Source organism: Heterocephalus glaber, unplaced genomic scaffold (genome assembly GCF_053883595.1).
Source record: "Heterocephalus glaber isolate CG9 unplaced genomic scaffold, H.glaber_assembly_v1.0 deba00001465, whole genome shotgun sequence".
NCBI classification, from domain to species: domain Eukaryota; kingdom Metazoa; phylum Chordata; class Mammalia; order Rodentia; family Bathyergidae; genus Heterocephalus; species Heterocephalus glaber.
The window spans coordinates 25,705,348-25,733,102 of NW_028258312.1; the positions used below are offsets into that span (position 1 = coordinate 25,705,348).

At 37.9% G+C, this 27,755-nt stretch overlaps 1 pseudogene across 1 annotated transcript; it reads right to left on the bottom strand.

The window, feature by feature from the left end:
- Positions 1 to 6,893: 6,893 nt before the first annotated feature.
- Positions 6,894 to 20,758, bottom strand: LOC101714454 (RUN and FYVE domain-containing protein 2 pseudogene; annotated as a pseudogene). Its single transcript, XR_015438998.1, has 3 exons — positions 18,443 to 20,758; positions 7,524 to 7,723; positions 6,894 to 7,402 (listed from the first exon to the last, which is right to left on the bottom strand). The product of XR_015438998.1 is annotated as an RUN and FYVE domain-containing protein 2 pseudogene (transcript).
- Between the last annotated feature and the right edge of the window lie 6,997 nt (positions 20,759 to 27,755).

Genomic DNA, 27,755 nt, shown 5'->3' on the forward strand with positions numbered 1-27,755 from the left:
AAAATAATGTTTAGAGTATGTTAAAAATTATTTTAAGAATATTTGAGGGACATTTCCTTCTGACTTTAGTAATTTTCTTTTGACTATTAAAAAGAAACTTACTAAGTTCATTGTAACTCACAAAAAATAAAATGTCTCTTCATATTACCAACCTTATGTTTAACATTTGTGTACACAGTAAACTACTTGTTCTCTTTACTCTAATGACACTGATTATAATTGACAATCATCACAAAATTTGTAATAAATTTTTCTAGGTTTATTTTTTATTTTGAAATATTTAGATTAATTTTAACGAGTACATGAAATATAAAAATTGTACACATTAATGGGCTAACATGATACTTTCTTTTTTTTCTGGTGATAGTACTCTACTTTATTTTTCTATTATCCCACTAGATTCTGCATCAATAGTCTACTTTCACTTAAATTTAAAATTGTGTCTGTTTTTATAAAATTAGATTAATATCAAATAATTAAAATTTATTACCAATTCATTCTCATTCTAAATCAGAATATCTTAATGCTTAAGGCATTCTTGGGCCAAAAGGCAGGCATATTTGAAAGCAGTTGTCTTTTAGGTTTCAGTGCCTAAAATGTTTAACAACTCAATTTATAATTAGTAAGTACTACAATAGTGAGCAAATCTTACTCCTGAAATGGCTGCTTTTAAAAAAATATGAAAGGAAGCATGCATTCCGCTATTAACTATCTTTCTGGGTTGAGAAGACAACTTTCACCATTTCATGTTGTTCTCAAAATAATTGTTTTAACAATGTCGGAGTACTGTTGTGCTGTGGTCTGACATTTGAACACTTGTTTTAATAATCTGAGAAAATATAAGTTGTAGTGAGACTATTAATTCTTTGCTTGGAAGAAATGGCTATTTTTAGTTCCATCTCCTCTCTCCTGTGCCACCTAGGTTTCCAGTGCTTGTCATTTGGGTCATAATTCCTGAGTCATTGTTTTGTTTTGCTTTGCTTTGCTTTTTTGGTAAAGAGCCCATAATTTGACATAAGAAAATAATTCTCAGTCCAAAGATAGTGATGTGCAGGCTCAGGAGGGTTTCAAGGTGAATTAAACAAGGAAATGGGGGAAAAAACACACGTTAAAAAAAATACGGTGAAAGTTACAGTTAACTTGGAGAAAATGTCATCTCTTTACACTTGGTAGGTCTCCAGACTTGTATGATTTTAGGTTCTTCAGTGGTACCTGTTCCTGATCCAAGATGCCACAGGTATGAAGAGCAAGCTGCTCTGGCTCCAAGCTTAGCCATCAACATATATGTTAGTCAGCTTTCCATTGTCATGGCAAAAGACCCCAGAAAAGGAGGGAAATTTTATTTTGGCTCACAGTTTTTGAAGTTTCAGTTCAGGAGACTTAGGTACATTGTTTCTGGACCCATGGTGAGCCAAAGCACCATGGGGGAAGTGTATGGCAGAGGAAAGCTACTCACCTCATGGAAGCTAAGAAACAGGCAGACAGAAAGGGGAGGAGAGAAGTGAAGAGGGAGAAAGAAGGTGGGGAAAAAACAAACCCATCGAGGGCATGGGCCCAGTGAAATGCTTCTTCCAACTAAACCTCACCTCCTCAAACTTCCACCACCTTCCAACAGTGCATTAGGCTATGAATCCATAAATGATTTAATCCCTTCATGACATCAGAGCTCTCGTGATTCAATTGTCTACCAACAGCCCAGTCTCTGAATGCTGCTGCACTGGGGTCTAAGCCTTCAACCTTTCAATACATGAGATTTGGGGGGAAGGGGTTAAGATCCTAACCATAGCATTCTTCCCCTAGCACTCAAAAGCTTATGTTCATCTCACAATGAAAACTACATCCAATTCATCTCTAAAAGTTCTCACAGCAATAACAGTTTCTGCATTACTCAAAACTCCAAGTCCAAAGTTCCTCTGAGACTCAAGGCAACTGTTAGCTCTGAGCCCCTGTAAAAATAAAAAACCGCTTACATACTTCCAACACCTAATAGTAGGACAGGTACAGGTTAAATATATGTGTTTCAAAAGGGGGGAGTAGTGGGATAGAAAGGAGGGATTGTATCAAAATAAAACTGAAAACCAGTAGGCCCAACATTAAATCCTGGAATTCTATGGCCAGAATCTGGGAAAGGTGGCGGTATCTTGTGAACCTCAAAGCAATTGGACAGCCCTCCTACCCTTGCTATGTCCTGGCCAGTAACAGCCTCTTAGGATGATTCTGCTTCCTGCCTAGAGGTTCCCTTGGCACGCATTTCATATTTCTAGCACCTCTAACTTCCTTGGATCTGCACTGAAACTTTAGTTTCACTCTCACAGCTTTGTGTATCACCATTTTGGGAACTGTTTGCAGGGTCTCTGACATCTCACACTGCCTTTGAAATTTGAGTGGAAGACTTCACACTCACACAACTCTTGCTTTTTGTATGCCTGCAAAATCAGCACCGCTTGGACAACACAAGGTCTGCTGCCAGTGGGAGCAATAGCTGGGCCCCCTTGACATATGACTACAGTGACCTCTGAGGGCCCAAATGGATCATCCTGGGGAAATAATTCCATCAGTGGCAATGCATACATGAATGGGGTGAACTAAAGCTCTTTTCTTTTAAAACCAATTTATACTTTTGCATCCATGAGGTTGAAATCAGTGGGACCTAGCCAATTCCTCAGATATCCTCAAGATAGTTTTCCTATTGTCCTGTGCAAAGTACTGGGCTTATTTTAATGCTACTAAACTCTTTAGCAATCATACCCTCCTTTGTGACAGTTTTACACAGGCTTCTCTTCTGGCCATAATGCAAGTTATTTCAATTTTTTTCCACAATGTTTTTTGTTCCTGATTTTCACTGTAAATCTAAAGACAGCAAGCAACACCTATCCCACAGCTTGAATGGTGTACTGCCTTGAAATTACCTTTGTCAGATGTATTAGTCTATCACTTATAAGTTCAGCTTCATGCCAAGTCTCAGGGCAAGGAAAAAATGTAGATGAGTTTTGCCAGAATGTAACAAAAATGGCTTTGGATTAGTCAGCTTTCTCATTGCTGATACACAGGGCAGGGGACCAGCCTGCTAGAACGACTAACCAGAAAGGGCGAAGGGAGATTAAAGACACCAGCACAGAGATAATTTAGAATGAGGGGAACAGGGGCTCTTGCCTCCAGTGGACAAAGGGTCCTGAGCATTTGGCTCACCTCACTTTTATTCACTTAGACAAAGAAGTAAGCAATTAGGTTAAGAGAAGATTCATCTGCCTCTTGTTATCTACAGCATGTTTCCAGGTAAACATCCAAATCTCAGTTGTATTGACGCTTCCCTGGAACTTGCAATGTCCTAGCACACCTGCACATTGCCAAAGGAGGAACAACCATCTGTTTTTTCTCTTTTGTGCTTGCAGAGAAGGTCAATTAGGTTTTGATCCTCATTATCTGGTCTCCTACAACATAGTACCTGACACCCACAATGTAAGGAGGAGAGGTTTAATTTGGCTTCTGGTTTCAGAGGATTCATCCATGATTACTGGCGCCAAGGCCCAAACTCATAATGAAAGACCATGAGAGAGCAAAGATGCTTAGTTCATGGTGGCCAGGAACCAGAGCAGGGGAAGATACCAGAGAGAGAGGGGCAAGGGACAAGATGTAGAGTCCAAGTTTGTGCCTCCATGACACTCCCAGACACACCTAGAAATGTGCTTTACTAATCCCTTGGCATCTCGCAAGCCAATCAAATTAACACAATTATATTTGTGTCACTGCATTTCATCCCAGTTCTAGGCACCAATTTTCCATATTAGTCAGCTCTTTGTTACTGTGAAAAAAGTCTGAGAAAAGCAATTTAGAATGAGGAAAGATTTATTTTAGCTCAGTTTCAGATGTTTCCATTCATAGTTCCTCATCTCCATTACTTTGGGTTCATGGCAAAGCAAATCATTGTGGTGAGGAGTACATGGAGAAGCAAAGTTGTTCACCTCATAGTGTCCAAGAAGCAAAGAGAGTTTACTTCTACAACAAAACCCTTTCCCTAAACCCATTAAACTGTGGATAAATCCTCATGATGTAATCACTTCCCAAGGGCCCCATCTCTGAAAATTGCTACAATGAGGGCCAAGCTTTCAATACATGAAATGTGAGGAGACACTTACGATCAAAACTGTAACATCAAAAGATAAGAAATCATCTGTTGACTTAAACATTTTATTGCCAGTGCTAATGTGGAAAACAAAGCAGTTATCAATTTGTGGAAGTGATACTATAATGTGGTATTATCTTTGTGTGCATAACATGGAAAATATTACATAAGTGGTATTTGAAAAGGAAAAAGTATAATAACTCTTAAACTTCTTAAGATGTAAATTTGACTCTAACAACGGGAGCAAAACTGTGAGTTTATTCAGAGTGGAACTCAGTGACTCCAAATTAAACCAGTTGAATTGGGTATCACTGAAACTACCAGTTGGATTTATCAGTGAAAAAATCTTAGATTAAATTTTAAAGTTTCTCTACATTAACGAGTGCTAATAATGTAAAATTTGGGTAGATGTCAACTCTACTGCCAAGGGAAGGCAGATCATTTAACTATTTAAATTACGTTTCACTGCAAAGCAAAACTTAGGACCCAACACAGTAAAAACAAGAAATTTCAAAAGAAGAGCAAAAGCAATGATGATAATAATAGATAATGCTTAATGAATGAAAAAGCACTATCCTGTGAGTTTCACATATATTATAGCATGTGCTTCCCACACCAACCTCTATGGCTGGTATTTCTTTTTATTCTCCCTACTTTACAAAGAAGAAAAGCAAATGTAAGTAATTTTCCCATGGTCACTCTTAGTAAATTCAGAATTCTGGCTAGACCTCTGTCTTTTGGTTATAAAATTCAGGCAGAAGATGTATACTTATAAATCAGTGAGTAATGAAGTCATGTCAACTTACTAATTTAGAGAAAAGAAAATAACTTACCTTGGGCCGGGGATTTAGCTCAGTGGTTCCGGCACCTGCCTCGCAAGCACAAGGTCCTGAGTTAGATCCCCAGTACCAAAAAAAAAAAAAAAAAAGAAAATAACTTACCTAGTTACCATGACAAAAAATATTTTTGCTTACTTTTTATTATGGTTTATTCTTATATTTTATTATTTTATTATGTTTTATTCTAGTGTTATTTAGTGTCAGTTCCTATTGGAGGATCACCAAGATTTCTCAAGCAAAGAATTTTCAAAATCTATTAGCATTATTGAGTATATTTCAGCCAGTGTGCTCCATACTGACAATGCAAACTGGTTACTCGACCTTCCCATTTGAGTAACATTTAATCTAGACAAGAGGACACTTCATCAGAAAAGATCTCTGGCACAAAGGAAAGAGGGATCAATTCAATTTGTGGAAGAGATGCTGTTTCAGAGAAGTTTGTTTGAGTAGGGCATTGAAGGGTGATCAGAGGGTGATGAGGAAAAAGGTAACAGAAGGCAGATTCTAGGTAGTTGGAGGACCACAGTCATTTCAGACATAAGCATAGCAGCACCAAAGGTTGGAACATAAGGGCAAGGATGAGGTGAAGACTTGTAGTATGTCTGACAGAAAATAATACATAATAAATGATACAGGTTGAGACAGTCAAAGTGTATTGTGACTGGAATCATTTTGCTGAAGGTATAATCTACACTGCCAAAAGACTGAGGGAAGAAAACACTAGTAGAAGAGATTTAAGAAAGGTGAAGATATTCTAAAATATCAGGTGATATTCCTCAAGACTTTGTACTAACTTTGAAGAGACAAGAAATATGAACTGGGCATTAAGTTAAAAAAAAATCCCCTCAGAATTCAAATTTATCTTTATCATTACAAATTGGATGAACTAAAATAAGTGTAAAATTAACATTCAAAGGCACAGAAAAGAAATTCATTTACATTCTGCCATATGCCATAGAAGCTCCAAATTTTGAAAGATGGACAGGCTTCGTGCACTGATCAACATTTTTTGTCAATTAATTACCCAATTACTTCACAAATTATATACTTGCTACAAGTTGTGCTATTTTAAGATATTTAAAGCACTTTTCTTGTAAGTTTTTTTTAAACTATACTGATTTCATGTGACTGAACACTGTGTATTGAAAGATTTTAATTTAATTCATTAAGTATTGCTTGGAATTTATCGTATATTTTGCTCTTAACAGATTTTATGGGTATGAAATACACTAATTGTCCTCTCTGTCTCTGTTTCTGTCTCTCTCTCTCTCTTTCTCACACACACACACACACACACACACACACACACACAAAGATCTCAAATAATACTCCTATTTTCAGCAAATAAATTTTAACTCATTCTGCCTTGAAGAGATTAAACTTTTGTTACCATTGGAATTGATTTTAGTGTTTCTTATTAAATATTTCAAACAAGAAAATAAAAATCATCAGTGGAGTAATAAAATGTTTTATCTTGTTACAGAAGCATAGAAACTGGCAATTTATTAATTACTTCTGCATTTAAATCCATTCCAGTCAAAAGACAATCTGTAACCCTAATATGTGCTTAACTCTCAGATCCTAGTTTGCAGCTGAATCACATAAACACATTAAGAAGCAGTCCTGCAACTAAGCAATGACATCTTGCAAAACATGATCTAGATAACTTGAAATACTTAAAAAGCAAAGATAAATTGAAGTTTCTTTTACCTAAGATTCACTTATTTAAATAATTAAAAATAATATTGCGTTGGGCCAGGGATTTAGCTCAGTGGTTCCAGCACCTGCCTTGCAAGCTCAAGGTTCTGAGTCTGATCCCCGGTACCAATAAGTAAATAAATAAATAAATAAATAAATAATAATAATAATAATAATAATATTGCCTAAGTAGCAATCACCTTCATCTATTTACAATATTTACATATTTTTTAAAGCAGATTTGTTTTATGTAAAGGAGAGCAGACTACTGTTTCCATCGTCCTGGAAATACAGTAGAATATATGTGTGTGTGTGTGTGTGTGTAAGAATGAGAGGACCAGAAGAGAAAGCCAAACTAATCACTCATATGTGTACTTATAATTTCTTTTCTATCCTAAAATGTCACCAATTTAGCTTCCATTATGACAGCTTTTTGACAAAAGAAGAAGCAACATCACATTAAGTGTGTGGAGTGTTTGCTTGCATTATCCAAATATCAGAAATCCTGAAATATGAAGCATGATAACAAGGTTGAGAAATTTTACTTTCTGCAAACACAGGAATGGGTTCCCTGTGGAGAAGGCCTGTGTCCGCAGTCGTGTACTGGTCTGTGTCGTCCACTGGTCTGTGTCGTGCACGCAGATGGGAGACGGCTGCTCGCGGCCCGGGTGTGCACACATTGGTCTCCTCTCAAAGTCGCTGGCACCGTTCAGCTGCGGATGCGGATGCCTCCAGCGTTTAGCTGCAGGGTGCAAAAAAAGAGACAAATTCCCTCCCACACATCAATATTCTCCAATCTTAAAACACCTGTCATCTAAAATATAGTTTTTTAAAAATTCTAAGTACAGATGAAAATCTGTTACATAATGTCGAGAAGTCAGACATCGGGTCCAAGTACAGCGCTCTCTAAGGGAAACGTGTGGGTGCGCAGAGCAGGGGCAGGGGAGAGGCCAGCTCCGAAGTTCTGCTCTTCTCTGCTGCTGCTTTGCTTCCCGCAGTCGCTGCGAAGCTCATATCTGTATTAGTTCTTGGTGCTGTAGTGTCCTGTAAAATACTTCATTACCTAGAACCAAGCAAGGACAGAATGTTGAAAAAACATAAAAGGAGAATCATAACGGCTGCTTTTAAATTGTTTTGTTTGCTGACCATCGGGAAGATAATACCAAAGAGAACTGTGTAGATTTTCTTCCCCCACATACCCTGCTAGTACTGTACTTTCAAAGCTCGGGGTCTGGGTACTGAGAGGGCGTGCTTGCTTAGTGTGCTTCGGAGTCACATGTGGGTCATTTACCTTGCAAACCTGTGTGCTTCAGGCCCAGTGCTGCCCGGAGGCCTGCCTCAGGGTGGGTAGCGTTGCACGTACCCACTGTTTTCTATGGGCGGTGGGGGGGGCAAAGTTGAAGCGCAGAGGGCACCCAGCTGGGGAGAAGGTTCCTGCCGGGTCTAAGGAAGGTTCCAAGCCTCTTCGGTTTTCATAACTTTGTAATTTGAATGGGGTTCATGTCAAAAATGAAAAGTATGCAACTACTTCCATAAAGTGTATTTTAGAAGTTGAACTTCAGCAAATGAATTTTGTAAAAATGAAATCTTAAGTATAAAGAATGACAAGCTAATTGTTAGAAATCGTGAACATGTGAAGGCTTACTGTTACATTTTTCTATATGTGCACACCTCCTTCAGGCCTCCCTCTCCCTCTCCCTCTCCCTCTGTCCTCAAGGTTTAACACACTTCTGTGTACAGAGTAGATACTTAATAAACCGCTAATGATTTATTTATCCATTCAGTGTTGGTGACTTGCTAGTATATGCTGCGAAGTGCTACCAGGATAACAAGATGAAACAAATGTAGATCATATTTCTAAGGAGCTATCAGTCTAGGAGGGTAAATAGCATACATAAAATATAGGCGAATATGAAATTATAAAATAATAAGAGAAACTGGAAAGAGGAGAGTATTGCTGTGGAGGTACAGACAGAATTCAATTAGATGTTCAAAGGGTGAAGTTGGAGAAATGGAAAGCCTGCGTGAAGGAAGTGGAGGCTTAGGGTTATTGTACAAAAAACAAAATCTAGCCAATGATATAGTATTATTTTGGAAACAAATACTGCATGATAAGAAAAATAATTTCATTTGAGAGGAATTACATTCCCTGAAATACTGGAACACTGGAATGTCTAAAAAATGTTCCAGATGTTTTCTTTGCATTCAGCTATATGATAATCATTGTCTTTCTGATAAATTTATGCTTTTCCAAGCCACACCTCTCACACACATGTAAAGCGTAAACTTTTATTCATTTGTTTAATGAGTAGTTACCAAATAACTTTTTTACTATAGAGTACTAAAAGCAAAAAATAATGATTAAAAGTAAAAGAGATACAACCCATCTTCTCAAGGCTGCTTCTTGAGTGTACATTTATGCAGGCATCCGTAACTAAGGCAGAAGTTACTAATTGTAACATCCTCACAGCTGTGTTTGACTCATCCTACACCTTTTTAAGTGGAAACGCTCCTATGCATGGCTTGCCAATTTTATCATCTGTTAAATACAGATGATCGCTACCTTAACAATACAACTGGTTTCTGAAGTTAGTAAAGCACATCAGGTTCAATCCATTGACATTACAAAGCTAGAGCTTTATCACTTCTCTGGCTTTTTATCAAAGATCATATGTAAAGTTAGAGCTTTATTCCTACAAATTTATCTTCTTTTTTTTTTTTTTTTTTTTTTTTTGGTACTGGAGATCAAACTCAGCACCTTGCACTTGCGAGGCAGGTGCCAGCACCACTGAGCTAAATCCCTGGCTTCCTATAAATATTTATTATAGTAAAGTTACTCATGATTGCAAATTAAGGTGAAATGCAAATGCCTTTGATAAACCTATATCAAGTAAATGTGGGGAAACTATATAATAGAAGTCGCATTGTAAATATGCCTTTGAAAGGATATTTCTGAACTTGTTGCTGAGGTTATTTTTAATTACAGTAAGAAAGATGATAAAAGCATGACACAGTTTAAGATATAAAAATATAGCCTCTCTGCACAAGTGCAAGGACCCGAGTTTGATCCCCAGTAGGAAAAAAAAAAAAAAAAAAATATATATATATATATATATAGCCTTTTGTGGCAGGTAAAATACACTCAGAAAATTCTATGGATTATGATTTTTTTACTCTGTTTCTAGAAAGCAGTCCAGTTTCTTATATTGTTTCATTTCATTATGTATATTACTTATTTGGTAAAACTTTGTGATCTAGTCCCTATATTTGAGCTACACGTTTAAATTCTGGATAAATAGCCAATGGAATAGCCTTTGGATAGCACTAAACATAAAGACATATAGGACTGACTAGACTAAATGTAAAATCTAGAGATAATTTAAGCCAAAAAGTATACATTTGGTAGTCAGAGAAAAACAAAGTAGAGATAGAAGATGAGAATAATTAGAAACCGCATTATTCACAATAAGTTATATATCCCATTATTATCTGAGTAAAGATAATCTGGAGATCTGTGTAGTTCCAGATTTCCCTGCTTGACCTATCTCTGCTAAGACTAACTTACTAAGATTTATTAATGTCATTTTTCCCTTTGCATTTGTACAACAAATGACAGTGTCCTCTTGTTGTCATGAGCTTATGACTACCCACTGCAGGCCTTTTTTCTGTGGCCATTCACAATCATAATTTATTCACCCGAAGGTGTTTGCTGGCCAACATTGGACAAGGTTGTTGCCTTTATAAAAGCAATAATTCCTGAGGAAGGATCTTTTCCTCTTTGACGCTATTAAAGCACTGGCTTGGTTATTAATCTACTAAGGTGATCATGTCCTGCTTCAAATGCCTTCTTATCCACATGCAAATGAACCACATAAGGAACTACATTCGTGCACTTGATTATTGGGTTTACTTCATTGTTGTTTTTGAAAGACTATGGGATCTGAATACGTAAACTGAGGCTATAAGTGAAAGTCTGTCATAACAATCTCCATTCGCCTACATTCTCTGCTATCCCCCAGGCTGTTTTGCACCTGACTAGTTGCACAGTTTTAGTCCCCATTAAACCAGGTCTGACACTTCAACAAAACACAAATTGTGCCAGAAACTGGGACTATTAAAATCCTACAGTGGCATCCAGAAGTCAGCAAAGGCATTGCAGAAGGCCCGTGAAGAAGAAAAAATAAAAACATGTGACATGCATGCAGTGCTCCACTTGTTGTGGTACCTCTACCATTTTTAAGCTCCAGAAGTCGGCTTCATTTAGCTTTGTCAGGACATAACTTACAAGACCAAGGTTGGCACAACCTTGCAGCCCGTCACTTTGAAACATTTCCTTAGGAACTGAAATATTCCCAAAGACAAATATAGTTATCTCCATAATAATCAGAACTTTCAGCAAGTAAAAAATAACAAACATCAGACATTTTCCTCCTCTGGAAGTTATTAGCTTTAAAATTCAACACATAATAAAGAGATTCCCTTCAGCCATATAGTGCATATTGATTGGGGAAATAGTGGGTATTGCTCCTAAAAGGGAAGAAAAAAGACAAAATTATGGCAAGGACTCAAAGGGAAGGAAAGAAGTTTAGTGTCCTTAGAAAATAACTGCCGTATAAAGTATCCTTACTGCTACCATCAGTAATAACATTCCCCAGGTTTTCAAATGGCTCCCTAGAGCGCATAATCACAATAGCCAGTGAGCCCTTCTTTCTCTGTGAGTACACACACGTTTCATCACAATTCATGCTTCTTCCCATGTATGAAGATTTCAGTTCTCAGAATGACACCATTCAATTAGAGTTTGCCAACTTGAATTTTCAACACACAGAGGAAGAGTCCTAGTATGTTCAAGTTTCAAACCGAGGGTACATGAATGAAGAAATCGATCTCTTTAGCCAGAGAGATGAATTACACTGAAGGAGCAAGACCAGAGCCCACCACAGCTCAGTAGCTTGACTCAGGGTCAGAGTGAGCAGGTGGAAGTGTCCAACGGGGCTCCCGTGGCTCTGGCCCCTGATTTTAACAAGAAAAGCTAGGGAGGGGTGATGACTGAAACATGGAAACTTGATATAACACACATCAGTAAACATCTCCCCTCAGTATTACTGTTCGGTATTCCATGTGGAGTAGATAAGAGAAGTGGTGGCCCATGGAGATAAACAATACATACTCTGAAAATTTACATGCGAAAAGGGATCTGTACTGTAAGGATAGTCACTTTACCAAGATTCAAAATGTGCTCTATTTAACAGCTAGAAAAATAGCCTGCATTCCAACTGAGATGCATTCAAGATACAAAAATTATGGCCGAAAGTTATATTATACCTACTGGTGTTTTGCAAATCTATTAGGTTCTGAATATTTCTTATACTATTAATTATCTTCTATACCTAGCATACTACTGAAAACTTAGATATGATTCGGGAGACTGTTCAGTAAAGTAACTGTTCATCCTCAACAGGCTGGTCTTGCAGTGCATTTCTGAATAAATAGATGTTGTAAAATATCTTTTCCCATCTTCCTCATCTCATCCTTGTCACATCAAACAGCCTTCTCTCTGCTAGAGTCTTCGCTATAGAAGCACAAAACTAATTAATTGATTATCTTTGCCCTACCTGTTCAACAATAAGCTCATTGTTTTAAAGTATACAAAAGAACCCAAACAGTCCAATTAAGAGAGAAGGAACAAATGGATTTAGTTCTTCTTTGAATTGCAATCAACCAGTTTTTCTACACTATGTAATCAAAAGGGATTAATTCTAAATCCTCATGCCCTACCACACATTATTTTCAGTGTGGGTGTAGAGCAGGCACATTATGTTGGTTGAACAGAAGTGGAGATCTGCAACACCATCATCTAAAAATAGACTATGTCTTAGCTTCAAAGTGAATATGCAAAGATACACTGGCATTTTGGGTACCTATTATTGTACTGTTCCATGTAGCTAACTCAAGGCAAAAGCTTTCCCAATCAAATTGCCATTTTTTAAAGTTTATGTGGTAATGTGTTTTTGAAAGCTAACATCAATGTGGAGTTTTCTTGTTTTCCAGAAAGCTTATATTTGGAAGAAATATAATCCTAAGAGTACAACAAGATATCTGTGGAACTTTTGATTTTAATTATGCTTCAAAAATTCAGCTTCCACAAGTATGTATTGTAAGTTAGCTTTCTTCTAACATATTCATATGCTGATCAAGCTCTTGTCTTTGTATTTTTTATTGTTAATAAAACTTAAGTTTTACCTCACAAAACAAATGCTTCACTTAATGAACTAGTTTATGTAGTTATAAGTAATACTTTTACTTTAAGAAGTAATACGTCATTTTGTATTTAAACATTGTACAATGCCAGGATATATATATAGCCTGTTGTTTGAAAATAAAAATTTATCCTTTCTTGATGATATTTAGGTGTTTGAGAACTTTCCAGATCCCTTGACATTTTACAAATACATTATCACCATAAACATTACCTACTGGTAAATAAGAAGGGAGCTGAGAAAAAAGAGGCCAAGTAAAACTCAGGGAAAATAAGCAGAGTAATTGGGTTAAGTTGGGCTAGAATACAAAGATAGCAGTTCTCTGGAAATATTTAAAGCTATTATAATAAGTTAGTAGAATAAAAACGTTCATATTTAAGACCTTTCTGTGGGAGAGCCTATGGAATGACGTGTGGCAGAGAGGAGTGTAGATTCTCACATGGATCCAGGCCAACCTTCTGACCCTCAGCATATACTTTGGCTTTACTGAGCTTTATATGCTCCTCAAATTAATCTAAAATACAAGATTTTTAGTTATGAGAATTAAAAAATATATATGTTGTCAAGAAAGCTACAAATACAGGTCAAAGATCATTTTCTACAGATAAGATAGGAATTGGTACTCTGAGTGTGTTACATATCAATCTCAAATATACTCAAATGTGAGCAAGTGAACACATATTTAGTATTATTCTTCTAAGTTTTGACCACCTCAGCAAGAAATTTAACAAATTTTCAACTACATCAGATTGAATTATTTTAAAGTTATGAAAGAACTATGGGTTAGAAACTCCTTGAGCATAAACATAATGATAATCTATGAAAGGCTATACTAAATATACCTCCAAAAGAAATTGGTGTTACCAAGTGTGGCCACAAATAATAAATTTAGATTTTAAAAATTCAGTACAGGTTTACTTGTATTTTTCACCAATATGTTTAACTTTTATTCATTTTTAAATCTACTATCATAATTTCCCCCTTTTTAAATTCACTTCAAAAAGTATTCTAAATGACAAAAAAGTGATGTCCTACAAATTGTTCCAATTCCATTTATTTGACCTTGGAGTTATGTAAACTGAAATAAATGGTTACAGGCACTAAGTCTATCTGAATGGGAATCAAACTGGGCATGTAAAATTTAACAGAATAGAAATAGTGTTATGGAAGTATGCAGTAAAATAACATAAAATAATACAAAATTATAATTTCTGTGGTTTTGGTTTCTTTGTTTTGTTTGGATATAAGGTCTTGCTGTTGGCCAAAGGTGGTCTTGAACTTCTGACTCAGCCTTTTGAATAGCTGAGATTATAGACATGTGACTCCAAGTCCAACTCAATATTGGAATTTCTAAAGGGAAAATATAAGCTGCACAATTCTCAGCTGGTAATTTTTCTTGCTTCAGTTTTTCATTTTAATGTTCTTTTAGTTGTATAAATAGCATATAACTAAAGATAGCAAAAACTTTTAAAATTCAGCATATTAGTAAGAGCTAAAGTACTTAGCTGTGTTAGGAAGGGCCCTTAAAAATGGTTTCAAAAGCTTTATTCTTTGTTAGAAAACACTTACAGCTAAACAAAACTTATTTATAATTATGTAGAGACAGGGTAGAAAAAAGAGTCCTAAACAATATTCTAAATTTTATTATTCTTAAATCATAATTTTCTTTTTCTCCTCTCAAGTTAGTTGCCATTCTTTCCCTTAAATTTCATGTTAAAAGTTCACTATTTATTAATAACACATAAGAGACTGCTCCCAGCACAGAGGAGAACCGTGCAGGCACCAGCAGCACTGCCCCACCCCGTCAAAATGAGAAGACACGAAACCAAGCCTCAAAACCAGACTTCCAGATCACCTACAGCAATCCCAAAGGGAAATGAGATGGAACAATCTGATACTCAACCACCTGGACTCCCTGAACTGACAACAAAAGAGGATCTGGAAAAAATGAAATCAGAAATAATTTCTCACATAACAGCAGAAATTGTGACCATAGTGCAAGATATGATTAATAAATCTAGAGAGGACACAGATAAAAAAAATAGAGGAGCTGAGGAACATGATGGAATCCATCAAACAGATCCAAACAGATTTCCAGGAGATTAAAACTCCATTGAAAGTACACAGCAGAATGAGCCAATGTGAGGATAGACTTTCACATATAGAAGATAAGATTGCAATCAGTGACCAGGAAAAGAAAAATTGCTTTAAAATTGTAAGGGAAAAGGAGAAATCAATCCAGCAGCTGCTAGATGATGCAAAGAAGAATAACATAAGAATGATTGGGGTCAATGAAGAAACAGGAGAGAGTGCAGACGACATAAAAAATCTGTTCACAGAAGTGATGGCAAAAAACTTCCCAAGGAGGGGAAAAGAACTTAACATGCAGATAAGTGAAGCATATAGGACTCCAAATAGCCTTGATAAAAAAAAAAAATCTACACATAGGCATATAATTGTTAAGATTCCAGAAACACAACAGAAGAACAAAGTTCTACAAGTATTTAGAGAAAAGAAACAAATCACATACAAAGGAAAGCCCATCAGAATCACAGCAGAATTCTCAATGCAAACCCTCAAGGCAAGAAGAGCTTGGAGTGATGTATTCCAAGCCCTAAGGGAAAACAGCCTCCAACCCAGATTGATGTTCCCTGCAAAACTATCTTTCAAAATGGATGGAGAAATAAGATACTTTCATGACAAAGAGCACTTTAGGAACTTCATGAACACCAAACCAGCACTCCAAAAAGTTTTAGACAATATCCTAGGAAAAGACAAAGAGGATCACAACCCTAGGAAGCACAGCAAAAGGAATCCGTTGGGCATGAGAAGAAATTAAATGCAAAGGGGAAGAATACAACAAAAAGAAAAAGTCATGACAATGATAACTCAATACATATCAGTTATAACCATCAATGTTAATGGTCTCAACTCACCAATCAAAAGAAATAGACTGGCAGAATGGGTCAAGAAGCAAGATCCAACAATGTACTGCATACAAAAAACACAATTCAAAAAGAAACTCATAGACTGAAAGCTAAAGGGTGGAAAACAATACTCCATGGGACAGGAACCCACAAAAAACCAGTAGTAGCTATCCTCTTTGAAGATCAAGTGGATTTCAAACCAACACTAAGACAGACAAAGAAGTACACTACATCCTTGTAAAGGGAACAATCCAAGAAGAAGACATGATAATCACAAATATATATGCACCAAACACTAGTGCACCCAACTACATAAATAACACATAAGAAATGTATAATTTGCTTCAATTGACACTTTTTTTAAAATTAAGGGGAATCTAACAATGCCCCTCAGAGGTAACATAAGTGCAAAACAATAGAAATTTTTAAATTACCATGATTACCTTCTCATTACATGCTCAAACAATATTGACATCTAATCAATGTAAATAAAAGTGTTTTTTTTTAACTTTTCAAATTTTTACTTATTTATAAAATTCACATTTTTAAAACATTACAAGATAAAGGAATTTGTAATTCATTGGCACCATGACAGTGTCATTGTAGTAGTACTGGCTAGATAAAGGGAACGGTATATACATTTATCATTAAAAGCAATAGTGGTGCTTGGTCCATAACCACAAAATAAGAATTATGAAAGTTGTTATTTTTGTTTTTATTTTTTCCTTTTGTGGCCCTGGGGAATTGAACTTAGGAGACTCACACTGAACTACATCAACAGCTGCTTTTTGGTGGTTTTTTTTTTTTTAGACAGGGTCACAAAATTGCCCATGTTGGGTTTGAACTTGTGACACTCTTTTTTTTTTTTTGGTACCAGTGATTAAACTTGGGTCCTTGCAGGCAGTGGAACCATTGAGCTAGATCCCCGGCCCCCAGTTGTGACCCTTTTGCCTCAGCCTCCCAGAGTGCTGGTATTACAGTCTTATGCCTCCATTCCTGGCTATAAAATATTTTTTAAGCAGTAAAGTCTATATTAGTATCTGGCTCTTAAGCCAGAAAAGCTGACCAAAACAGTACAGGCCTGGTGTGGTGGTACACACCTGTAATCCCAGGACTCTGGGAGGCCGAGGCAGAAAGATCACACATGCCCGGCATGGGCAACTTAGGAACTTAGTGAGACCTTGTCTCAAAAAGAAAAAAAATGGGCCAGGGATTTAGCTCTGGTTTCACCACCTGTTGCGCAAGCGCAAGGACCCGAGTTCAATCTCCGGTACCAAAAAAGAAAAAAAAAAATAAAGCATAACTACATAATCATAGTTTACATGCTAAATGAAGTAAATTGGAATTTAAACATTTTAAAATTTGTTTGAAATACATAACACCTATTTGAAAATTTCATTTACACAGTTTTCAAGGATCATAAAAATGTTAATCTATTCCATTGATACAAAAGGGTTCAAGAATATAATTACCTCTTGACATCTGTCAGTATTCAAGAAAGACCATCTAGAAACTGAAGTCAGATATACCTTAAGTTGACCTTAAAAACTGACTGAAAATGTATGGGTTCTGGAAAAAATAGATCTTTAAGTAAAATAGTGATTTTATACTTTGGCAATCTAGAAAGTTAAGTAATTTTAAATCTCAGTGTATATACTCATGAGGAAGAGAGCCTGCAGAATAAATACTTAGAGGGCAGGGACACATTAATTGTTACTGAATATAGCACTTAGAAATGCGTAATTTCTGTAGGATATTTTTAGAAGGTTCACAAAGTTAAAGGGCATGGCTAAAAATAAAACCCTGAATGGTAATGTTTAAGTGATCATACAGGGTAACAGTGATTACAGATTGAATTCTAGTGCTATAGGCAATATAACTTAGTGTTCACTGAATCGACCTGAAATAGGTTGTCTATCTTGTGGTAGGACAGAAAGCACAGCATCTAGCCAACACCCTGATGAGCAGAGGTGTCTGCCAGATGGAACTACTGTGGATGTGGGGCATGGACTTCTGCAGCAGGTCATCTCAGTAATGCTTCCTAACAGTGTAACTAACATCTGTCAGCTGCCATCCTGTGTCATGCCAAGGGAAACATTTCAGTTTTTTCCTTGTTTTAAATGCTTATAGAGAAGAGCATCCCCACCCCCACTCCAGTGGAAGAGATTGAACCCAGGGCCTTCACACTGAGCTCCATCCCCAGTCCTTTTGTTTTTATTTCTTATATATTTTTTGTTGTTTTTGTTTTTGAAATAGGGTCTCATTAACTGTTGCTCAAGCTCGGCTCAAACTTGTGATCCTCCTGAATGCTGGGATTACAGGTGTGTGCCAGGGAATAGGTGTTTACTAGGGAATATAAACCTGTCATTCCCTGCTGTCAAGGCCCCCCCCACAGGTTTATGTACCCCCTTTCCATTAAGAGTCAGCATATGAGAAGATCTGCAACTGACTTAAGGTTAAAAAAAAGGTATCAGCAAGCACAATAGTGACTGATTTTAGAAAGAGCCAAAGGAAATTCTGTAGCATAAAATTCTAGCCTTTTCTATTATTGCAAAAGAGAAAAGGGGAAGAGAAGCAGATAAATTGGAATCTTACCAGAATAACCAATCTGTGGAATTGCAATGTTAATACTTGTTAAAAGTGTTTGGTTCCAGTCTTTGATAGTTGCAAAGCTTTAAAGTGCAGTAGGAGAATTTCAGGCACCATCAAATGCCAACTGGACAGGAATGACAATCTGTAGTCTTACTGTAAGAAGGCCTTGGCAACATAGGGCAAGAGTGTGCAGGGCACGTTGTGTGGCCTTGTGGTGCTTAGGGTTACGAGGTTATCCCATGTAATAATTACACAAAGTCATCTCAACATGCTGTAGGGGACTCCTGGTAGCAGTGGGCAAGTTAGTAACAAGTCAGCCTGTTTCTTGGTGCTTTGAGTTTACAGAGATGCATGGTACAAACGCCGCCTCAGCTGCTGAGGAAGGGCTGTCTGCATGATGAGTCCAAGTGGTCACATGACCTCGATGGGTCACAGGAGCTCTAGAGGTGCAGGGCCAGCTCCACTCAAGGCAGGCTGGACAAACAGCTCTGAATGAGCAGCGCATGGCAGGAGTCACAGACCCGCACCGGCTTTGGTGAGGAAGGCAAAGGCAGTTCATTGTCAGAGCAGGCGTTACAGAAGATTTCCCCACAGTTCCTACAGTGGTGCTTTCTCTTAGAGAGTGAAAATTCCTTTTCACAAAGCTTACAATGTGTTGCTTCTTTATCCTTCAGCCAAACCAGTCCTTACAAGGCTTTGTTAGCTTCTTTTACATCTTCTATTTTCAGTTTGGATTCTCTAAGTTTGTTGCCGAGTTCTTGAAGAGCTTGTTCTTGTTCATGATACATTTTTTTCAACTGCTGATTTTCATCCTGGAGATTAAGGAATTCTTTTTTAAAACTGATGATCTGTTAGGTCTCGTTCCGGAGCTGAAATAAGGCGTCCTTCTCCTTTTGAAGGTCTTCCTGAAGTGTCTGCCTCCACTCCTTCTCAATCTTAAGGTCGGTTTCCAGCTGCACCAGCTGCCTCTTCTTCTGCGTGATGCGCTGCTGCAGGCTGGCCGACTTGCTGAGACACTCCTGCAAATACTTCTCATCCTTGCCTTCCGCTTCTGTTTGCGCCTTCTCTGCTTGCTGCAATCTTTGTTCCAGCTGTTTCATGGCTGTAGTAATTTTATTGGTTTTTTTCTTCTAGTCGGGCGATTATTTCATTTTTTCCTTTCAAGCCATCTTCAGAGCCCTGCAGCTTTTGATACATCTCTATGTTGATGGCTTTGACTTCCTCTAGCTGTTGGCGAAGGCCTATCAGAGTGTCTTGTTTTTCGTGGATATCTTTCTCCAGCAGCTTCATGGCAAGCTCGATCTCATGCTTCATACTGACTTGTACCTACAGCTCATTCTCCACCTCCTGCTGTAACTGGGACTCATCTCGAAGCTGCCGCCGGGCATCGTTGTACATCTCGTCCAGCCCCTGCCGAGAGTGCTTGTATGTCTGCAGCTCAGTCTCCACGTCCACTTTGGTGACCTCCAGGTGCTGCTGTGTTTTCATTAAAATCAGCTTATTTTCATTTCTTAATTGATGGTTTTCTTCTTGGAGCTTAATGATGTTACTCTTTGCTATTGCTAACTCTTCAATCAGCTTAGTGTTTGACTTTTCTAACGAGTCAACTCTTGTATGCAGGCTGCTGACCGTGCTGTTGAGCTGTCTATTTAATTCTTCAACATAATTCTTCTGGTCCAAGATGGCAGCAATCTGAATATTTCTTTCTTTGTTTCCAATATCTTCTTCATCCTTTAAATACATGGCAAAATCAATCACTCCAACTTGGGAATCTAAATCCTCTCCCTTCACACACAGATTGGCATCGATCACATTCAGGCCAACTAGCAGCCCGACGATCACGGCTCCCTCCTCTTCCATCATCAGGGCATGATACTCAGAACTCACTCAGGAGATCCCGCTGAATGATCAAGCAGCACAGGTAGTCGGCCAGCTTCTTCTGCATGAGCGCCCGCCGCAGCCAGGCCCGGGCACGGCCCAGCGGGGTCTTAAGACCTGGTAAATCCCGGACACTGGCTCCTATTTCCTCTGCTTCTGGGTACAACTTTTCCACCAGTTCTAAAGGGCCCCAGATGGTTTTGTTGTAACTCAAAAAAGATTTTCTTACTTTGAGGCCGTGTTTCAGACAGTGCTCCATGACGACAAAGAACTGCTGCAAGGGCGACCGAAGCTCAGGGCAGATGCAATGAGTCCCTTGATGCTCAGTTTAGCCATGTTTAGCAAGTTTGTTCTCTCTACAGCTGTGGGGTCTTTTGTAGCCAGGGCGGCGGTACGATCTCGGGCGGTGGCTCCCTGGGCCCGGCCGCCAGCTCCCGGCAGGGGAGCGGCTGCCGCCAAGGCGTCCGCACAAGCCCGCAGCGGCCCACAGCGCCCCCGGCGGCGGGAGGACGAAGGCCGGGAGAGCCCGGCCTGGGACCCCGCGAGGAGAATAAAACAGTTTTTAATCACCAGTAATCTCCATACAATACTTGTGATTTCCACGCTTTGAATGACCTTGTAAAATAAACTGCAGAAAAACAAAAGACCAAGGATCTTTAAGAGTTTATAGGATTCTTGGAAGAGCAGTTACCAAATGGGGACACCAGAGTATGTGTAATGATTTGGGTTAGTGTCAACTTAACTGGCTTTAGTAACTTCCCAATGGATGGGTGGAGCCCACTTCTGAGTGGTCTGGAGTCTGGGTGACCTTGGGGTCTCTATCAGCTCCCTCATCCTTTCTTCCTGGGCAGTATTCCATTGGTCTGCCTCCCACCTCTGTGAACTAAACAGCTCTGCTCTGCCTCAACCTTCCACCGTGATGTTCCTGACTTGGAGCCAATCAGCCATGGACTGATTGCCCTGAAACCATGAGCCAACTTGAACTAGTACTCCTTTAATCTGCAGGTATCAGGTAACTGTGTTCATCAACTAGTCAGAAGCTGAATAGTACAACATGTGATTTCAGAAACTCTATCAAAAGCACATTCTTAAAGCACTTAGATTTCACAGTTAGCACTCCTTAGCAATCCTACTAGCCCCATGATAATAGAACAGCATGGTTTGTGAGAACACATGCTGTTCCCTAAATGCTCCATAAGTGTAACTGAATCCATGCTGCTTAGAGAGTTTAGTCCTGTGTGCTCTCCTTCCAGTTTGTAATAGAGTGCTTACTGGGCATCACTAGTCTATTACTTCCGAGACAAATCCATTTTCAGGCTTCCTTCATATCAGCTGTGCCCCAGACAACCTCAACAGGAAATGGGCATTTTTCAGCCTGTTGAGGAAGAGTGCAGGTGGGGAAAACTATCTGCATGTCTAGATATAAAGCCATCTATGGATGTCTCACTGGTGTAGCACTGATTTTTCCCTGAAAGATAGTGAAGTAGTACTTTAAATTTCTATATCACCTTCCATCCATTGATTAGAAAATTTAGTATTTATATATTTTCTAGATTAAGATTATCTAGTCCATTTGAATTTTTTAAAATACTGTATCTTGAAGGAATGGTGATCATTTTGAAAAAAATATGCAAATAAATGTTAACTAATCATACCTATTTCTTTCAAAGAAGTATTCTTGAGACATATTAAGTACAGGAAATTGAAGTATTTACTAGGTTTATAACTTAGCAATTTTACTAAATATGTGCGCCTACATCCTTTTGTAAAGAAAGTAGCAGAGATAACCTGTGATAGCTTTTTAAAAATGCAAAGAACAAAAACCTTGAGGACACTGTCTCATAAAAAGCAGCAAGGTGGTGCACCAGGTTTATTCAGCTTCGAAGGCAAAGAACCCTGGGCTCTTTTCAGGAAAACAATAGTTTTAATGACTCCAGAGACAGGGCTGTTATTTGGAAATCAACAAGTATACCGTGAATTGACAGTGGCCTCTTTGTGTTTTACCTTTTAATGTGAACTAATACTTTCTCCAAGTTTTCACTTTTCCTATCTACAGATAAACCAATATAAACAGTGAGCTATAATATTCAACCTGCTCACTTCCCTACTTGATATTGCAGCACTGATGTGCCAAGTCCCTAGACTAATCCTTTATTTGGGAATAGAGTGCTTTTTTTTACCAGAATAAATAAAACCAGAAATTTCATCTTAATAAGGCAAGTATACCCCTCTGCTGCAATTTCAGCTATAGTAAACAATCATTTTGTGCATCAATTTCGTTTTCTTGGAAAGGAAAGTAATGCATAGTTTCTATCTCGTGGTGTAGAGTGAGATCACTAATATACCACTGCTTAAGGAAACCCATCTATAAATGAATGAATGCAGGTACATGTGCAGCATAATATAATACTTAGTAAAAATATTTAGAAAAGGGAAACATAGGAATATTGGTAAAGAATTTCAAACCTAGGAAGCTAATAATCTACTAGGTTTTTGAAGTGTTTAAATAATACAACATTAGCCCTATGCAGGCATGTTAGTGCAGCAATCTAAATTATTATTATTCCATCATGCTCAGATTTATTCCAGGAAAGTCATATATAGACACCTCAAAAGTAGTAATTTGAGCTGGGTGTGGTGGCTCATGCCTGTAAACCCAGCACTCCGGAGGCTGAGACAGGAAGATCGCTTCGACTTCGAGGCCAGCCTGGGCTACATAGTGAGTTCAGGGCCAGCCTGAACTACAAAGGGAGACCCTGCCTCAAAAAAAACAAAAGTAATTTGGAGAGAAAAATGTAGACATAGAGAATTTAAGTCACTACCATGGTATATAACTGAGGCAGAGTAAATAAATGAAGAAGAATTTTGATCCTCCCTCTGGAGAGCAATGCTGCTTACTCTTTTTTAAAAAAGCAAAACATTTTCTGTCCATGCTAAATCCAGTTTTATTTTTGCATAAGTTTTTCAGAAGAAAATAGGTGATGAATTTAGGGGGAAAATATGTTAGCCACACTAGAAAAAATGCTTTAAAAATGCTCTAGAGTTAATTCTGACTTTCTGTGAATAAATGAGTAAAGCCCATGGTACATAGTTTTTAATGAGGGGCACAGACTACTTTCATCGGAATTACCTAAAGTGAATGTAAATAATTCACATTTCTGGATTCCACCACAGAAATCTGAATTTTATACATTCTCTAAGTATTCCCCATAACTTAGCAACCATTCCTATAGTGCTTTAGTACTTCTATATTTAACTATCAACAATAAAATACAATAGAAAAATACAATAAATACTTACTTTTTAAAAAAAATGTATGGTAAGTCACACATTGCTGTTAATCATCCTCAAAAACACTGCCCCTGCTTTGAACACACTTACCCCACCATTCTTGGCACTTTCTGAAGCAGTTTTCAAGGTCCTCTTTCATGGGTGTCTCAGTTGTGCTGTTGTGGCTTCCTCAATGTCCTGAATCCATTTCAGTTTACCTTTTGTCGTGGCTTAAATCTAGGTGCTGCACCAAAAGGCTCGTGTGTTCAGAGGTGGCCTTCTGGAAGGTGATTGGTTCATGGTGACACAGTGAATTCATTCACTGCAGAGTTCAGGGCAGAAAGTGCTATTAGGTGAGGTGTGGTCTGAAAAGGTGGACCACTGGGGTTGTGATCGGAAGACTTCCTCTCACTTCTGGTGCCTTCCTTAGCTCTCTGCTTCCTGGCTTCCATGGTACAAGCAGCTTTCCCCAGGCTCTTCCTTCCACATGCCATTTCTGGATTTCAGCCTGCAATAATTGAAACTTCTGACACTGTGAGACAAAGTAACCCTCTCCTTCTTTAAGTTGTGGGTGTTGGGTTCTGGGTCCTAGCAACAAAGTGACTAAAACACTTTTCTTGGGGTTTAAAATACTCAGTATGTCATGTTGTAAACCTTTTCGGAGGCTTGTTGCTCCATTTACAGAGCACAAGTAAACTGCATCCATATGGGCTGTTACAGTTACAGTGTAATTGAATAGAATTCCAAGATAACTGCAGTGTAATTACAGTATAACATCAAGTCACTGATCACAGATCATCATAACGGATGTAATAGTATAATGAAATATTGAAGCGATTACAGAAAGTGACACAGTGAAGTGAGCATGTGCAGCTGGAAAGACAGCACCTCCAATTCAGGATTTCTCATGCCTCCAATTTGTAAATGATGCATTTTTATCTGTGAAGCACAACCAAATGAACCACACTGAAACTACTAATCCTACACTGATGCTTGAATTATAAGACCAGAGAAAACAAGGTGGGAAAACTCTTGGAACATTTGCCTTGTTTCCCTGGAAGTTTGAAGTTATGAAATCTAGTTACTTAACTCCAAATAGAAAATACTTGATAAAAGATACTTCAGTGGCTACCACCTCACCATTTTGCCCATTGTGGGGCAAAACAACGTTGTTCCTGTATTGTTCTCCAGAGACTTAGTAGATGTCACAAAAAACAACTTGTCTGTAGTTGTCTTAAAAAATGACTGTCTGCAGGGTCAATGGTGCAAGACCAGGAAGAAGATGGGCTGTTTGGCCAGGGTGGACGGTCAGCCACAGAGGGAGTGGTGGGATCGCTTCATGTCATGGAGCTGTAAGGGAAGGCTCCCAGCTCCAGCAGGGTGGAGGTAGGACACATTTTCATAAAGACATGTAAGTGCCTCATACGTGAGAGATACTGTCTGAACATCTGCCGGGAAATAAACCTAGTAGCCAAGAAAGCATGATATCGATGGCACTAGTGAAATAAACATTTTGTTCTCCTTTATTCCTCATCACTCATTCCAACTTCAGTCTTGGAAGAAGCAGACAGAAGAGTGACTAGCAGCAGAGAAATGCAAGAGCTGAGAAAAATAGGTAAATTGCAGAACATTTTCTTACCTTGCTGCAGGTCTCCAAGGATGGGTCAGGCCTCAGCCAGAGCTAGGAGAAGGAAGACACAGAAAGCAATCTTTGAGATGAACATGAAATGGAAATTTTGGTGTGGTAAGACTGACAAGACTATTCTATTATCTGAAAGTAGCAGAAATTTCTTTCTGATATACCTAGGAACTCTCCAGGGTAGGGAAGGAATATTTGACATTGCATACTTGAAAGGAGAAGAAAGAAAAAAAGAAACAGAGATACATTTTTCTTATATCTTTATGAATTAAAATTAAATGCATTATAATGTCTTTTAATAATTTAATTGTTACTTCACAATGTTGTTAGAATATGCTATTTACATATAAGTTTAATTAAACATTTTAATTAAAGCTTCAAGAAATTAATCTTATTTTAAAAAACAATTTGAATGTAATCCTTTGTGTTCCTATTTCTTCTTAACTATTCTTCTACTTTATTTTGTAAATCTGGAAAAACAGAACTTTGAACTATGAAGCTATGAACATTGAAGGTAAGATAGAACTCACGACACCCAAAAAGCTAGTGTGGCTGTTTTTTTCTGAAAATTCAGTTTTAAGTAAAAAGTAGCACATTATTTCGGTTTCATGAAGATGCAATGTACCCAAACATTTAATCAGCATCATAAATGATTAGGTGATTAAGTAATTAAAGACCAAAACCCCAAGTAATAATATAAACATATTAGCAAGAGGTGAAAAAGATTATCAAGGTTGATTTGAAATTAGATGGAGCTAGGACTGGGCCGGGGAAGGTCTTTATTAAATGTCACTGGTCAATAAAAAATTCCTCCATATTTTAGTTGCTGTCTGACTACACACAACTGCTGCACCACAACCACAATTCCTCTGGACAGCTAAAAGAATGACTTTTGCTATGATGAGCACAACTAGAGTGTGAGCAGAAACAGTTGGAGTAGAAAAGACAAGTAAAATCAGAGACAAGAAAAAAGAGATGGAATGAGGAAAAAGAAAGGTCAAAAAGAAGAAGAAACCAAAGGAAGTCAAGAATGGGCTATAGATGAAAGAAACTGACTCCATAAAATGTAAGCTTTTAATCTAAATGTAAAGCAAAAGAAGTCTCCAAAGAAGGATTCTATTCCAAGGAAGAAGAATCAAAATTTTAAGTGTACTGTGGAATAACAGCATCCACAAGCTACGTGACCTATTTAAATTTAGGGTTCAGATAATTAAAATAAAATTAAAAATTCAGTTCCTCAATTGCACTGGTCACATTTCAATGACTCAAGAGTCACATGTGTCTAGAGGCTGCCATATTGAATGGCACTGAGTCCTTTACAACATTACATAAAATTCTTTTGGACCTCGTGCTGTTATGGAACTCTGGGGTTCACTGAAATTCAGCTAATTTGAAGGGAGAGGAGATTAAAAAACTGGTTCATGCAAGAGGGAGGAATTGTTCTTGGGGAGTAGTAGCCATTGGTTGGGAAGTTTAGATTTATTAATTAGGGTGGAGAGAAATAGTAGCTAAGCTCATGTGTAAGTAGAGATGGGGAGAACTGTGTAGGACAAGACGTGTGAAATGCACAGTGAAAAATATTCAGGCCGCTGGAGGCTTTTACAAATCCTGCTATCAGTCAACAGGGAAACTGAGTCTCTAATTACCACATCTTGGTTTGTTTAGTTCTCCACTATTCCATTCACATCAATCATAGTTTCAGCCTCACTAGTGATGACTGCCAACAGGACTTCTATGAATTTTCCCTTTACAGTTACATTTCAGTGATTTGTTGAGTGAACGGTGGTGTGGTAGATGAACTTGGATGATGACACTTAGCCAGGATCCTGGCCTGGTTGAGATCAGCCAGACAGAATGTACTACAGCCCCATCTTGAGTCTGTAGAGAAAGAATGCTTGATATTAATAGTTTTAGTTTATATTCCCCAGAATAAAAAGATTATGGGAACAACTTTAAAGACAGTGTGGTATTTATACAGAATAGAGTACTCCCCTGCCATGAAGGAGGATAAACTTGGGTCATTGGTAGGGAAATGGATGCACCTTGAGACCATACTGCTAAGTGAAATAAATCAGATACAAAGGTGTAAATATTGCGTAGTATCTCTTATATGAGAAACCTAAAATATAAATAAAGAACAAAATAAAAGATAGATAATAGGAAATAAGGAGATAGATCTTTTGCAAAAGGGAAGGGAATCAAAATATGGAAGGAGGCTAAATGAGGTGAGGGAAGTGAATGAAAAACAATTAAGATGTGTAATGTCCATGTACCAATCCATGTACCAATGTCCATGTACCACGCAGAATGTCAATATTATGTACTGCAAAGGGGAAAGGGAAGAAGGGAAAGGAAAAATTATGAGAAAGAAAAAAAATGGAAATGAAGTCTATGTAAATAGGGAAGGGTGGAGGGGGTGAAGGGCGCACAGGTAATGGGGAAAAAAAGAACCAAGATACATCATGTACAGGTACAAACACGCAATGATAAATGTAAATGTATTGTATACCTAAAATGTACCAATTAATA